We start from the raw sequence: 13,720 nt of genomic DNA on the forward strand, positions 1-13,720 counted from the left end.
AGGAGAGCAGAGGGCCAAGGACTCAACCCACATTTCTAAAAGAAAAGACATTTTACTGAAGCCTTTCATTTTTATATCAGTCATTTCTGCCCCTTCCCTTGCCCCCCTCCATTGAACCCTCCCCTATAATAAAGAAAAACCATTATGCAAAAATACTTGGCAACTGCTTCTGACAGTGTGTATACAACATCCTACCCTAAGCAGCTCTTCTCTTTGAGGAGAGAAGTGTGCTTTCACGATCTGCACTCTGGTATTGCCATTGATTTTTCAGCCACTTTGATTTCATCTTCATTTTACTGATCTTTTTATTTACATAGTTGAAATCTACTTAATCTTATTCTTTTCATTTTCTTTTCATTCTTTTGATCTTTCTAGCTTTTTCTGAATTCCTTATTTACTAGGACTGTTGATAAATCTAGATCCAGAAGAGACTTCAGATGCCATCTATTCTATAGAAGTAGTGAAGGTGGGTTTAAACCCAGAGCCAGCATTCTTTCTACTGTACGTGTATCTGTCACTACATTCATATAACCTAGCATTCTCTAATTTAGGGTTTCTTAACCTGGAGTCTGGGGGCTTTATAAAAAAAACACCATATTGATGTATTTTAGTATAATTAGTTTCCTTTGTAATCATTTATATTTTATGCATTTAAAAACATTATTCTGAGAATCTGACCATAGGTTTTTACCAGACTGCCAGAGGGGTCTGTGTCTTTTTAAAAAGATTTAAGAAACCTCATTCAGATGAATGAGCATATATTTTTGTCTATAATTCTTTGTTACAGAGTTCTCTAAACCCATGTTTAAAGCATAACCAACCTTGATAAAGAAAGGTTGGATGATTTGCCCAACAAAGTCTCAATAAGAATAATGTTTAGTTTTTTATATGTTTCATATATGGCATATATTTTAAGGTCTACAAAGTATTTTAAATATATCATCTCATTCAATCTTCAGAATAATCTCATGAAATAGGTGCTGTTATTATCCCTACTTCACAGTTGAGAAAACAGAGATGTGACATTATTTACCCAGGATTACAGTTTTTAAGTGTTAGAGGTAATATATGGTTTTATATATATATATATATATATATATATATATATATAGAGAGAGAGAGAGAGAGAGAGAGAGAGAGAGAGAGAGAGAGAGAGGTAATACATATCAGGTTTTTCTGATCCAAGTCCAGCACTCTATCCCACCCAGCTGCCTAATCTGGAAGGCCCTCCTAGAAGAAGAAAATTTAATAGAACCACTAGAAATAAAATCCCAGATTTCCATAACCCAAATGGGAATGTGACTTCTAGCCCACCTTGGAAGCACATTTGTGACATGGAAAGTTACTTAATATAGGATAGTTCCGTTTGCAAACCAAAGGGCTAGAAAGCCTCCAGGAAAGAAATAGAGCCAATCTTTTGTAGTTTCCTTGGAAAAAACCTGTACTTGGTATGCATTAGATGATCAGAACTGGTCCCACTGAATTTTAGCTAAGTTAATTTTGCAAACTCGTGTTTGTATTTGTTTTTCTGTTTGTATTTCTGAGAAGAGAGAGGTATGATGGGAGTTGGGGTGGGATGAAAAATACATTTAAGCATTTCTCCATTATTGCACATGTATAACCTATATCTGATTGCTTACCATCTCATGAAGAAAGGAAGGAAAGGAAAGAGAGAATTTGGAACTAAAAACTTTAAATAAGAATATTTTGTAAAAAAATTTTTAAAAGAAATTCTACCTTGTTGGAACCTCATTCTTTCCCTCCCAGGATACTGCCAAGTAAACAGCTTCATTTCCATCTCTGCTGGAGATGCAGGATGCACCATTCACACTTGCTAACAGATAATGTCTCTTGTCTTTGTTAGTTCCTAATAGTCTTCTTTCTGTAGCTGTGGAGGCTTGGGAAAAGGTAATTGACTGCCTCACCTAGGGTAAAATGAAAACACCTGGAGACAGTTCCATTTCAAATTGAGCCCCTCCCAAATCCCCATCCACCAGGATCCAGCAGATAACCCCAGGGCCCCAGTCTAAAGCTAAATGGATTTGGAGCAGAGGAGCTATCGATTAACCTCGTGTCCGAGATGCTTATTTCTCATTTTCCAAATGCTCTGAGATGAAGGAAAGCAAAGGGGGACATGCTTCAATAAAAAGAAAACCTTTGGGTTGCCATTTCCCACAAATCCAACTAACCTTCAGCACAGTAGGATGGAGTCAGAATGACAGAATCCCTGCACAATAGGAGTGATACATCTGGGAATCCGTGGAGTGATACTGTAGCAAGCCTTCCATTTCCCTGATCACAATATTTTCCAGTTTGTCCATGTCCCTGTAACAAAGAGTCATTTTATGTTGTATCTGTGGGCGTGAGGTTTCATTCCTATATTTCCTTCTTATTAGAAGGCGATGGATAGAGCTGGAGCAGACCTCAGAGGCCATCCAATCCAGTCATCTCATAGATTTGGAGACTGAGGATACTTTAAAAGGGCTTTAAAGTATCAAAGTCCCACAGGTTATAATCCGGTCCTCTGAGAACAGAGCTATGGGCCAAATCTGGGTTCAAATCCTTTCTCAAATATGGGACAAGTCCCTCACTCCCTCTGAATCTCAATTTCCCCATTTGTAATATGAAGGAATTGTGCTCGGTGATCTTTAAGATCATTTCCCGCTCTAGATTTGTGAGTTTATGATTGTCATATTAGTGTGTTTAGGTGAAGGTTAATGTAAAGAGGGAGGGTTGCTTTTAGGGTACTCTGAGATTGCCACGGGTATTAAAAACACTTTTTCAGAGTAGTCTCCTTGGTACTAGAAGGGGATCATAACCAGAAATAGCCTTTGCAGCTCTAACATTCTGTGAATCTGTGGGTCTCATCACTGACGACCAAATTCCTGCCCTGTGATCTGAGAAGACATTTTTTAAAAAATCTATAGCCTTGTGGACATTCAACCTGGAAGGCCAACTCAGAGAAGTGTAATTTTGTTTGAGTTTACTTTAAATTCACAGAGTTGTCAGTTATAATTTGCTGAAGAAAGCTTTTTAAAGGAAATCTAGCTACCTAATCACAGGGCATATTAACCCAAATTAACCCATTAAAAAAATTATGTCCTGACCTAATTTCTCCCAACTAGAGATTTGAGTGGTCGGATTATTTTTGTTTTAGGGTTTTTTAATAGGGAGTAGGGGAGGATAAAGGCTTGTTTCCCCATCCCTTCAGTAATAGGAATTTTGCTATTTTATAAGTTGTTCTAAAAGATCAGAGACTTTCTAGCAGGCATAGGTGACATAGTAAATAAACAAATTCAAATCCCATCCCAGATATTTATTAGCTAGATAAATTTTTATATAATAACTAACTTATGAAGCACTTTACAAATATTAAATCATTTGATAAAACAACTTTGGGAAGTTACTATTGTTGCTTTTGTTATCATCAACACTTTGTAGATGAGTGACTTGCCCAGGATCATACAGCTAGTAAGAGGCAATGGCTGGATTTGAACTCCAGTTCCTGACTCCTAAACACAACCTGTTGTTGTTGTTCAATCTTCATTCTGAAAGAGGACCAGTGACATCAGGAGGGGATGTCTTGACTTGCACGTGAATTGGATTTAAGTGAGACTGAGCTGTGCAAAGTCATCAGCCTCACTCTGTCCTCCGGAGTCATCAAACCCCAGTGGCAAGATAGAGTTCAGAATGTCGGTGATATGGGAGACGACGACCTCTTTAAGCTAAGATCTTACCCAGGTTTGTCTGGGGCAACACCCAGTTCAGTAGTTAAATTTAACATAGCTTAACTCTTATCTGTTTCGGTGAGAAAATGGCAATATCACCACAAAATACTGTATCACTGTATACCTCTCAAGGTTGTGAGAATAAAATATTTGTAAGGCACTTTGCAAAACTTAAGAATAAATATTAGTTATTAATATTATAGTGTGTGTAAGAGCAAACTTTAGTGGTCATTCAGGCCAACCCTGTCCTTTTACATGAGAGGAAACCCTTAGCTACCCTTCACTGTAGTAGGTCTTATAATATAAAGAGATTTGGGATCAGTATCAGAAAGACCTTAACAATTAAGCCTTTCTAAAATTTGTTTGGGCAGCCCTCTGAGGCAGTAAGTCTCCCTTCAATTTTTCCTATTCAAAATAACTACATTCGAATCAAAGACCGGACCTCTGCTCCTAGCAGACTTTGTCCTGCCCAGCTTAACTGGCCAGTGAGTGAGTAAAATTCCCTTAACTCAATGATCAACTCAACTGGTTCCAGACAGGTTTCACATCCATCATTCTAAACAGCTTGCCATTCCACTCTCAATTGCCATTGTCTAAGGGAGAGCCTCTACCTCTCCACTTCTTGCTTTAGGAACAGTAATCAAATCAACACTACTATTGCTTCTAGAAAGGGTATGACAAATGGGCTCCCCATGGCGCCACCATTTTTATGACTCCTAAGATCAAAGTTCCTTTCTTTTGCCACTACACCCCATTATGTGTTATTCCCCTATACTAACATGTACCTTTTCTGAGGGCAGAAATTGTCTCACTTCTGTCTCCAGTGTCTAGCGCCAGACTTGGTACATGGGAGGAATTTAATAAATGCTATTTCATTCACTCTTCCATCCATCTATTCATTCATTCATTCATCCCTGGAGGTTTTCAAGCAGTAGCTACATGGTGTTCAGTCATTTTAGTCATGTCCAAGTCTTCATGATCCCATTTTGGGGGTTTTATTAGCAAAGATATTGGAGAGGTTTGCCATTTCCTTCTCCAGCTCATTTTACAGATGAGGAAACTGAGGCAAACAAGGTTAAGTGACTTGCCCAGTGTCACATGGCTATCAAGTGTCTGAGGACAGAGTTGAATGCAAGGAATTGAGTGAGTCTTGCTGAGTCCAGGCCTGGCACTCTTCTGTGCCACCCAGCTCCCTGTTCCTAGGTATTGGGAATGTTGTAAAAGGCATAGGGTAGTAGATTTGACTACATGACCTCTAAATTCCATTCTAATTCCAAGACTATTTCATGCTTTTTTTAAAAGCGGAGTAAAAATTCTTTAATGGTTCATTTAAAAAATCAATATTAATAGCACTAATAACTTCTTTTCTCATTTTAAAATGCTATAAGAATTCTCTGTATTCATGAAGAGCCATGACTAATTTGTTAATACAATTTGTGAACAGATGATTTAAAATTTATCCAAGGACTTCATGGACTAACCAGGCCAACCCTTTCGTTTTCTTTTTAAAAAATTAATGTTGTCGATAACTTTTTTTTTACATTTTTCTCTTAGCAATGCCAGCACCCATAGAACTCTCTCTTAAACAAATGCATTTAGGTAAAACAAAACAGGTATCATTTCTTCCCATGTATATATAACCCACTACCTCTTTGCCAAGAGATGGGAGGTATGTTTCATTGTGGTTCATTCAGAGTCGAGCTCCTTTTACTGAAGCCTAATGTTTTTCAATACCATTTTTATGCTACTGTGATCATTTGGAAAATTGTTCTTTTGAGTTGGCTTATTTTACTCATGATTTTATTTTTCCTAAGGACTCAAAGTTTTTGCCCACTTCCTGATAAGGATGGAAGGAGAAAATTCCTTGCTTGGGGAGGGCTCCTTGCCAAGGCCATTGTATTATGGTACTAAGAACTACCTCTTCCCATCCATCATTAAAATTTCCAGCTTGTCAAATTAGATGTCATCTAGTTTTCCTTTTGACATTTCTCCACTTGGAAACAATTTTTATATTTCAGAGTGAATGATTTTGATCGCTGCAAACTCTTCCTGGGTCTGTTTTGTTCTCATTTCCCACCCTGAACTCTTCTCCCACTGGAGACATAGTGTCCCATAGTTGAGGTATGGTTGGCAAAGGAAAGAGACAAGATCACTCATGAGTGTGGTGCACCCATGGAGTCAGACCAGAGTTCCAGGGATTTTTAATCAAAAAACACCATTGAAGAGAGAAAATAATCAGAGAGGAAAAAGAAATGTAAATATTCTTCAACAGCAAAAATTTCTAACCCATCCTTCTCATGCAGATGAAGAGGTCTTTGGGGATTCAGGCAAACACTACCTTAAAAGGCATAAAGTGTGGGCCTTCTCCACATTCTCCCTCCTCTTTCTTCCTCATCTTTCCCTGTCACAGAAGCAGTCTTATGCTGGTAATGTCTTCCTCCTACGCAAAAATCTAGTGATCTGTTTTCTTTACTCTGCATACAGAGGAATATTGCCCATGGGTTTGGGCTCTCCAGGGGTTGGAGAGTAAGAAGAATGTACTTTAGAAAAGGATTATTTATTTTACTTAAACCCCATACATTCAATATGATCTCTCTTCAGACTAATTTTGTTCATGGAAAGGGGGGGGGGGAAATGCCTTGGGAGACAGTAATCTGACAACTACTATTACTACTATTATTATTCAGTTAGTCAGTAATAAAGCAGTGTTTATTTGTTTTTATTTATATATTTATTTGTTTTATTGAAGCTTTTTATTTTCAAAACATATGCAAGGATTCACCATTGACTCTTGCAAAACCTTGTGTTCCAATTCCCCCCCTTTCCCTCAACCTCTTCCCCTAAATGGCAAGTAATCCAATATATGTTAAACATTAAACCAGTATTTATTAAGCATCTACTATATACAAAGTATTGTGCTAAGCATGCGGGATGCCAAGAAAGAAAAAACAGCTCTGCTCTCAAGGAGCTTACATTCTAATGATGGAGACAATGTGAGTACATACATGACATAAAGAAAATAGATGGAAGATTGTTTCAGAGGAAAAGAAATGGGGGAGGGCAAATAAATAGAGAGATTGCTTAGATAGGCCCTTTAAAGAAAGTAGCATTTGAGCTGAGTCTTGAAGAAAGCCAGAAGGCAGAGATGAGAAGAGAAAGCATTCAGTGGGTAAGGAAGGGAGAGAATTCAGAACTCAATTTTTAAAAAAAGTGATTGTTAAAAAATAAGCAATAAATTTTTTTAAAAGAAAAGGGAGAACATTCCTGAAATGAGGGGCAACCAGTAAAAAGACATTGAGTGTGGCTTTATTATAAAGGAGAGGAGTAAGATATATAAAGATTAGAAAGTGGCAAATGGCCAGATTGTGAGGGTCTAAGAGGTGAAGAGGCAGAATATATCGCTTACGGGGACTGAGAGTACAAAGGCAAAGAGATCGAGTGTTAATTGTAAATAGGTCAGTGTAGCTGGATGGCAGAGTGTCCTCCAAAACCTATGCTTCCTTCAAGATTTATCTCATTTCCTCTCCTGGCTATGCCCGTCTTCATAGTTCTTCCCCTTGTGAAATTCCCTGGTTCTGATTCTTGGAAGCTGTTGGCCCATAGGAAAAAAAAAAATGCCTCTCTCAGCTCCCATTTCCTTATCTGTAAAATGGCCAGAGTTTCACTACTCCTTCATAGGCTTATTGGAGAAGGGGCTTTGTCGACCTTAAGCACTGCAGAGATGGGAGTTCTTATTGTTATAATATTTTGTGTATTTTATTTTGTGTATTTATTTATCTGTCTTTCTTTTAAGATCAATAACTGCTTGAAAATGTGAACTGAATTTATTTCTTTTCTGTGATTTTAATCAAGCCACTTCAGCTTTCTGGGTCTCAGGTTCCTTATCTGTTCAAAGAGAGGTATGTTAGATAGTAGACAGTGAGGAGTATAGGTTATTGGACTTGGGATTGGGAAGAATTCAAACCCTTCCTCAGAAACTTTCTAGTTGAATAACTCAGAATGAGTGATTTGAACTCTCTAAGCCTTCACTTCTTCATCTATGAAATTAGGGAGTTGTATTCACTGGCCTTTAAGGTCTCTTACAGCCCTAATCCTTTTGAGGCTTAACAGATTATTAGATATGGAAGGTAACTGAACTTTAAGAACATTATCTCAGTGAATTATTTTTTACAGATTTTATAGATGGGGAAAAAAAGAGGGTAAGTGACTGAACCAGGCTCACACATCTAAGAATTTTTTTTCTTTTTAATATTCTAATAAAAATTAATAGTTTAGTAATTCTAATATAAATAGCAAATATACTTAATATTCTATTTTAATATTCTAAAATTAATGTTTTACTTTTTAAATTTTCTAATTAAAAATTTAACACTTTAAAAAAATTTTTTGAGTTCCAAATTTTTTCTCTCTAGCCCCTCCTCCACCCACTGAATAGGCAAGCAATATGATATCCATTAGACAATATGATATCCATTAGACATTTGGAATCATGCAAAGCATATTTTCATATTTGCCTTGTTACAGAAAAGAACAGAAAAAAATGCTTCAATCTGCATTCACAGTTCATCAGTTCTCTCTTTGGAAGTAGATAGTATTTTTCATCATGAGTCCTTGGAATTGTCGTGAATCATTATATTGATAAGAGTAGCTAATTCTTTCACAGTTTATCATCCTTCCAATGTTGCTGTTACTGTGTACAATGTTTTTCTGGTTCTGCTCATTTCATTCAACATCAACTCATATGGACACAGACTTAGTTTTGAAGTATTGTTGGGTTGAAGTGTATGCACAATTTGATAGTTAGCCCTTTGGGCATAGTTCCAAAGCTAAAAAATTTCCATGGTGAGATTTATTTAATCCCAAATCCAGTGCCCCATCATGATTCCCCACTTCCTCCTATCCAATCTAACCTTATCATTTTATAGTTGAAGAAACTGAGTCCCAGAAAGATGAATAACATCACATTAAATGAAGTATAGTATTCAATCTGAATAGAGAAACAAACAAAAAAAATATATCAGATGTCAGCACAATCATGTTCTGAGTCAGTCTCCCTGACCAGCTAGCTCTCATTTCTCCTCAGTACCACCATAAATGTGGAAGGACATGGTGTCCTTGTCTCTTTCCTGACTAGGGTGTCCTCAGACACTCCTACCCTGTCTAGGACCTACCATATTTAAGATTGTTAAGATTTGGATGCCTCGAGGGCAGGGAGCTTGGTCCACTGCCTGGTGATGACTGGAATGTGACAGTGGGAGGAGAGAGCCAGATGCCTTTGGTTGGATGGTCTAATCTTCAAGGTTCACCTGAGAGGCTGGCAGGGCCCCAGTGAGACATAGTGCTTACTGTGCCCCAACACAGACCGGAGTGTCATAGTCTGAGATCAGAGAAGGAAGAGGGGACCAATGGCCCTGCTCTCTCACTGCTACTTATTAGTTACCTGTTTTGAAGCAAGTTATTTGTTCCCTTTTGAATTTCAGTCACTTCATCTATAAAATGCAGATAAGAATACATTTCTTGAAGTCACAGGGTTGGAACAGATAATGTCTTGAGTGTCCCCCCCTGCTCTAAGATCTGTGATTGAATTAGGAATTGGTATTTTTCAGCTTCCTTTTTAGGCCTAATCATGTAATCCGACTCCCTTGAACCACTAGTTTTAAAAATAACTTCAATACTGATCACATGGGTGAAAGGGGGGAAGAGTATCTTACCTGGCAGACAGGCTCGGCCTATTGGTTTGTAGAAACTGGAGAAGTCTGCTGGGGAGAATGAGTCAAGAGAACACAGATGGCCACATAACTCGTATTTTATACCCTAGAGCATCTAGTGTTTTACAGTATATCAACCCAGCTGTCACCATGGTGCAGTGGATGGAGCTTTAGGCCTGGGGACAGTCCAGATTCAGACATTTACTAGACACTGGGCAAGTTTATTTTATCTCTATGTCCCTCAGTTTCCTTATCTATAAAATGGGGATAATAATACTACCTACCTCCCAAGGTGGTTGTGAGGATCAAATGCAAAAATAAATGTCAAGTACTTTGTAAACCTGAAGGCACTATATCAGTGTTAGCTAGCATCATCATTATTGTTACTATTGTTATTTTTATGTTATGCCTTTGACCCTTCCTAGCTGTGAGATCTTGAATAAATTACTTAACTTCTTTTGGCTGTTTCTTCATCTTTAAAATGGGAGGGTTAGACACAGTGATCTCTAAGGTTTCTTACCATCCTGGCAGCTACGAGCCTACAACTTTTCTTTGGGTAATGATCAAGTTCTTGAAAAGATGCGTGTATTGGTTTCAACAGAAGCAGAGACTGAAGACTGAGAGTGGGAGTAGCCTTTGTTGGTGTTCAGTTGTGTCCAGCTCTTCGTGACCTCATTTGGGGTTTTCTTGGCAAAGATAATGGAGCGATTTACTATTTCCTTTTTCAGCTCATTTCCTTCTTCAGCTCATTTTACAGTTGAAGAAACTGAGGCAAACAGGGCTAAGTGACTTGCCCAAGATCACACTGCTAGTGTCTGAGGTAGGATTTGAACTCAGGAAGATGAGTCCTCTTGACCCCGGGCCCAGAACTCTTATCTACTGTACCACCTAGCTTCACACAGATAGGCAGTATTGATGTCTTTTCAGGCCTGAGGTTTTATTCTCCAGTTCCACTGCAGGATCACAAGTCACCCAGCAAAGAATTCCAGTCACCTTGTTTCTGCTTCTCCTCCTTTGTTCCTTTAAATCTCCTCCAGTTCACTGCTTCCTTGTCTCCTTCTTACCTGGCTCCTTTTCTGACAAGTTCTCTCAGGTCTTGTTCATCTTCACCTGTCTCTAGTTATTCCCAAAGTAAACTTTCACCAAAAGGTTACTCTACTGTTTCAGTTCTAATCCAACAGAATGAGGAGAAAAAAGGCCCCCAAGAAAAGGGGTAGTGGTGGTGGTGGTAGAAAAACAGACCTTTGGCAATGTTAACATATTGTCTCAAACGCTTTGGCTTTTGAGGTCAGAAAACATGATATACTAACTTATCCAGTCACTGAATGTGTACTTTCTTAGCCAGTGATTATCTCTACCCCATCAACTCCTGGAATTTCTGTAAAGAATGCTGTTTCGGGCAGTATTTTGTTGCCAAAAAGACAGATAGAAATTAATCTCAGTTCATTGCATTCATCCTCACAAAAGAAGCAGGATGGGGAAAGAGAATTATGGGGGGAGTCCTAGCTTCTAAACTTTCAGTCACTTGGTAACTTTTCCTTCCCATTCTCCCCTGAACCTTTTACCTGCTGGCATTTGGGGGGATTTTCATTTTTCTTTTAACTCTATGCTTTAGTCCTCAAGTCACTTTTGTCCTGATATGAGTCTGAATCGAGGTGAAACCTAGGTGGTTTAGAAAAGGCAGGCAGGTAGGTAGACCATCACCCTCCTCCCCACTTATTGCTTGCTTAGTTCTTCTCTACAATCCGTGATTTCTCCCCCATTATTGTATTGTATATTGTTTTGAGTGTTGTTTTATACATGATTATCTTGCTCTTACTCCTTCTATACTGGAAGCTCTGTGAAGCAGGTACCATATGATGAAATCATGGAATCTAAGTTAGCTAAAATAGACCTTTTTGGTGTAAAATCAAAGATCAAGGTCTGAAAGGACCTTAAAAATCATCAAGTTCAACTTTATCATTTTACTGATGAGGAAACTAAGACCTAGAAAATGGAATATATATTTTAGCCTCACCTGAAGTGTGAATACCCTCTGCATTGTGTCATGTTGCCATGAATATCCTCCACAGTACCATTCACTGGATCAGTAAGTTAGGAAATCTGACCGATTTTTGTTTTTGAGCAAATATACTGTAACTCAAACATCCAGATGGATGTTTTCTTTTTCAATGTTGGCTGTACCTCCACTCTAGCAACATCGCCATTGCTGGAGACATTTGGAAACCTGCTTTTAGGAGCTCTTGGAACATTCTCTTGAGATCTTCAGTAGTTATAATCATTATACTTTGAGTTCTGGAAATATTGAAAAATGACCTAGAGTGGAGCCACTAAATTGTAGAGGTGGCATCTCAGCCAACTCATTAGACTGAAAGTGCCCATCAGGTTTTAATTGGAGGAGAAACTTCTTATCAATAGTAGAGTGGGCTTCTTCCTGAGATGGCATCAGTTCTTCCTATTGGAGGCCTTTAAGGTTGTAGTGGAAGGAGTTTCATGTTCAGGTATAAGTTGGACTGAGGCAGCTAAGGGTTGCAGTGGATAGAGTGCAGTGGTCTGTAGTCAACAACTTGAGATACTTACCAGCTATGTGATGCTGGGTAAGTCACTTCACCCGATTTGCCTCAGTTTCCTCATCTATAAAATGAGCTGGAGAAGGAAGTGGTGAACCACTCCAGTTTCTTTGCAAAGAAAACTCCAAATGGAGTCACAAAGAGTCAGGCACAATAGAATAATTACAACTAGGTTGAATTGGATGACTTCTGAGGTCCCTTTCAACCCTACTGGGGAAAGACCTCTTCATTCTCAAATTAGCCATTCCATTGTTGGACAGCTCTAGTTGGTGATAAATGTTTTTCCTTATCTGGAGCCTCAAACTCCATGTTTACAATTTTTGTTCTTTGTTCCTAATTCTGTCCCCTGGGGCCAAAAAGTTTTCAAGCAGTTTTTACAAATGTCTTTGTTGGAAGTAAGTCTGTACCCTTGCAGGAGTCCATTACTCTGAAAGATAGCACAGTTGGCCAAGAACAGAGAGCTGGATGGAGAATCAGAGAAGAGCCTGAGTTTGAGAGATGGTGTGGCAAGTGCTGGACTTGGAAGCAGGAAGATCTGAGTTCAAATGATGCCTCAAACACTTAATAGCTGTGTAAATTAGTTTGCCTTCTGTCTCCCTCAGTTTCATCATCTGTAAAATGGGGATAATAACAACATCTATTTTTCCTCACCTGTAAAATGGAAATAACAGTAGCTCCTACTTCCCAGAATTGTTTTAGGATCAAAAAAGATGACATTTGTAAAGTACCTTTGCAGACTTTAAAATGCTATTTAAATGCTAGTAATAATGATGATGGCAATGATTGATTGACTAACTATATATATAATCTTACCTCTAACAATTTTTGTGCCCCCTCTATTCCTGCAATACTCTTCTGTCATCTCTACTTGTTGAAATGATTAAAACCATTTACAAATCACTAAATAATAGTTAGCATTTACATAGCTCTTAAAGATTTGCAAAGCACTTTGCAAATATAATTTATCTTCATAACAACTCTGGGAAATGGGTGCTATTATTATTATGGTATATATTTAATTATATATTATATGAAATTGTTATATAAAATGTGTTATGTAAATATCTATTTGATATATTATATATCAGTCATTTATATGGATATATTTTAGAGCTAAGGAAAGGGAGATACAGTTATTATCTCTATTGTACAGATTAGGAAACTGATACAAACATAGAGGTTAAGTGGTTTGCCTAGCATCACATCAATAGTAAATGCCCCAGGTTGATTCAAACTCAGATCTGTAAGCCCAGTGCTCCATCCATGTTGACACCTGGCTGCCTGGGCTTCAATTTACTTATCTGTAAAACGAGGAGATTGGATTCCAGGGACCTCTGAGGTGGTTTTCAGCTCTGAATTAAAGATCTTGTGAATGTTCTCTCTGCTCGTTTCTACCTCTGTAACCTTCAGCAAATTATTCCCCATGTCCAGGTCTTGGTTTTTCTCCCTGCAGAATGAAGATTGTGTTCTGGGTGACCTCTGTGGGCCCTTCCTTAGCTAAATCTCTTTGGATAAGCAAGGTTGGGTGTGTTTGTGAGAACACGCGGCTAGTCAGCCATTGAGACACCTCAGTCCTGGTTGAGGCAGACAGAGAAAGAAAGAGAGGGAGGAAGAGGGAGGGAGGGAGGGAGGGAGGGAGGGAGGGAGAGAGAGAGAGAGAGAGAGAGAGAGAGAGAGAGAGAGAGAGAGAGAGAGAGAGAGAGAGACAGAGAGA

General features: G+C 38.4%; 1 long non-coding RNA gene across 2 annotated transcripts in view; it reads left to right on the forward strand.

Annotated features, from left to right (window-relative positions):
* LOC116420688 overlaps nt 1-13,720 on the forward strand; it is a 112,429-nt gene that overhangs the window by 68,837 nt on the left and 29,872 nt on the right. The gene's annotated exons all lie outside the window — the stretch shown is intronic.

This window comes from Sarcophilus harrisii, chromosome 1 (genome assembly GCF_902635505.1).
Source record: "Sarcophilus harrisii chromosome 1, mSarHar1.11, whole genome shotgun sequence".
Taxonomy (NCBI): domain Eukaryota; kingdom Metazoa; phylum Chordata; class Mammalia; order Dasyuromorphia; family Dasyuridae; genus Sarcophilus; species Sarcophilus harrisii.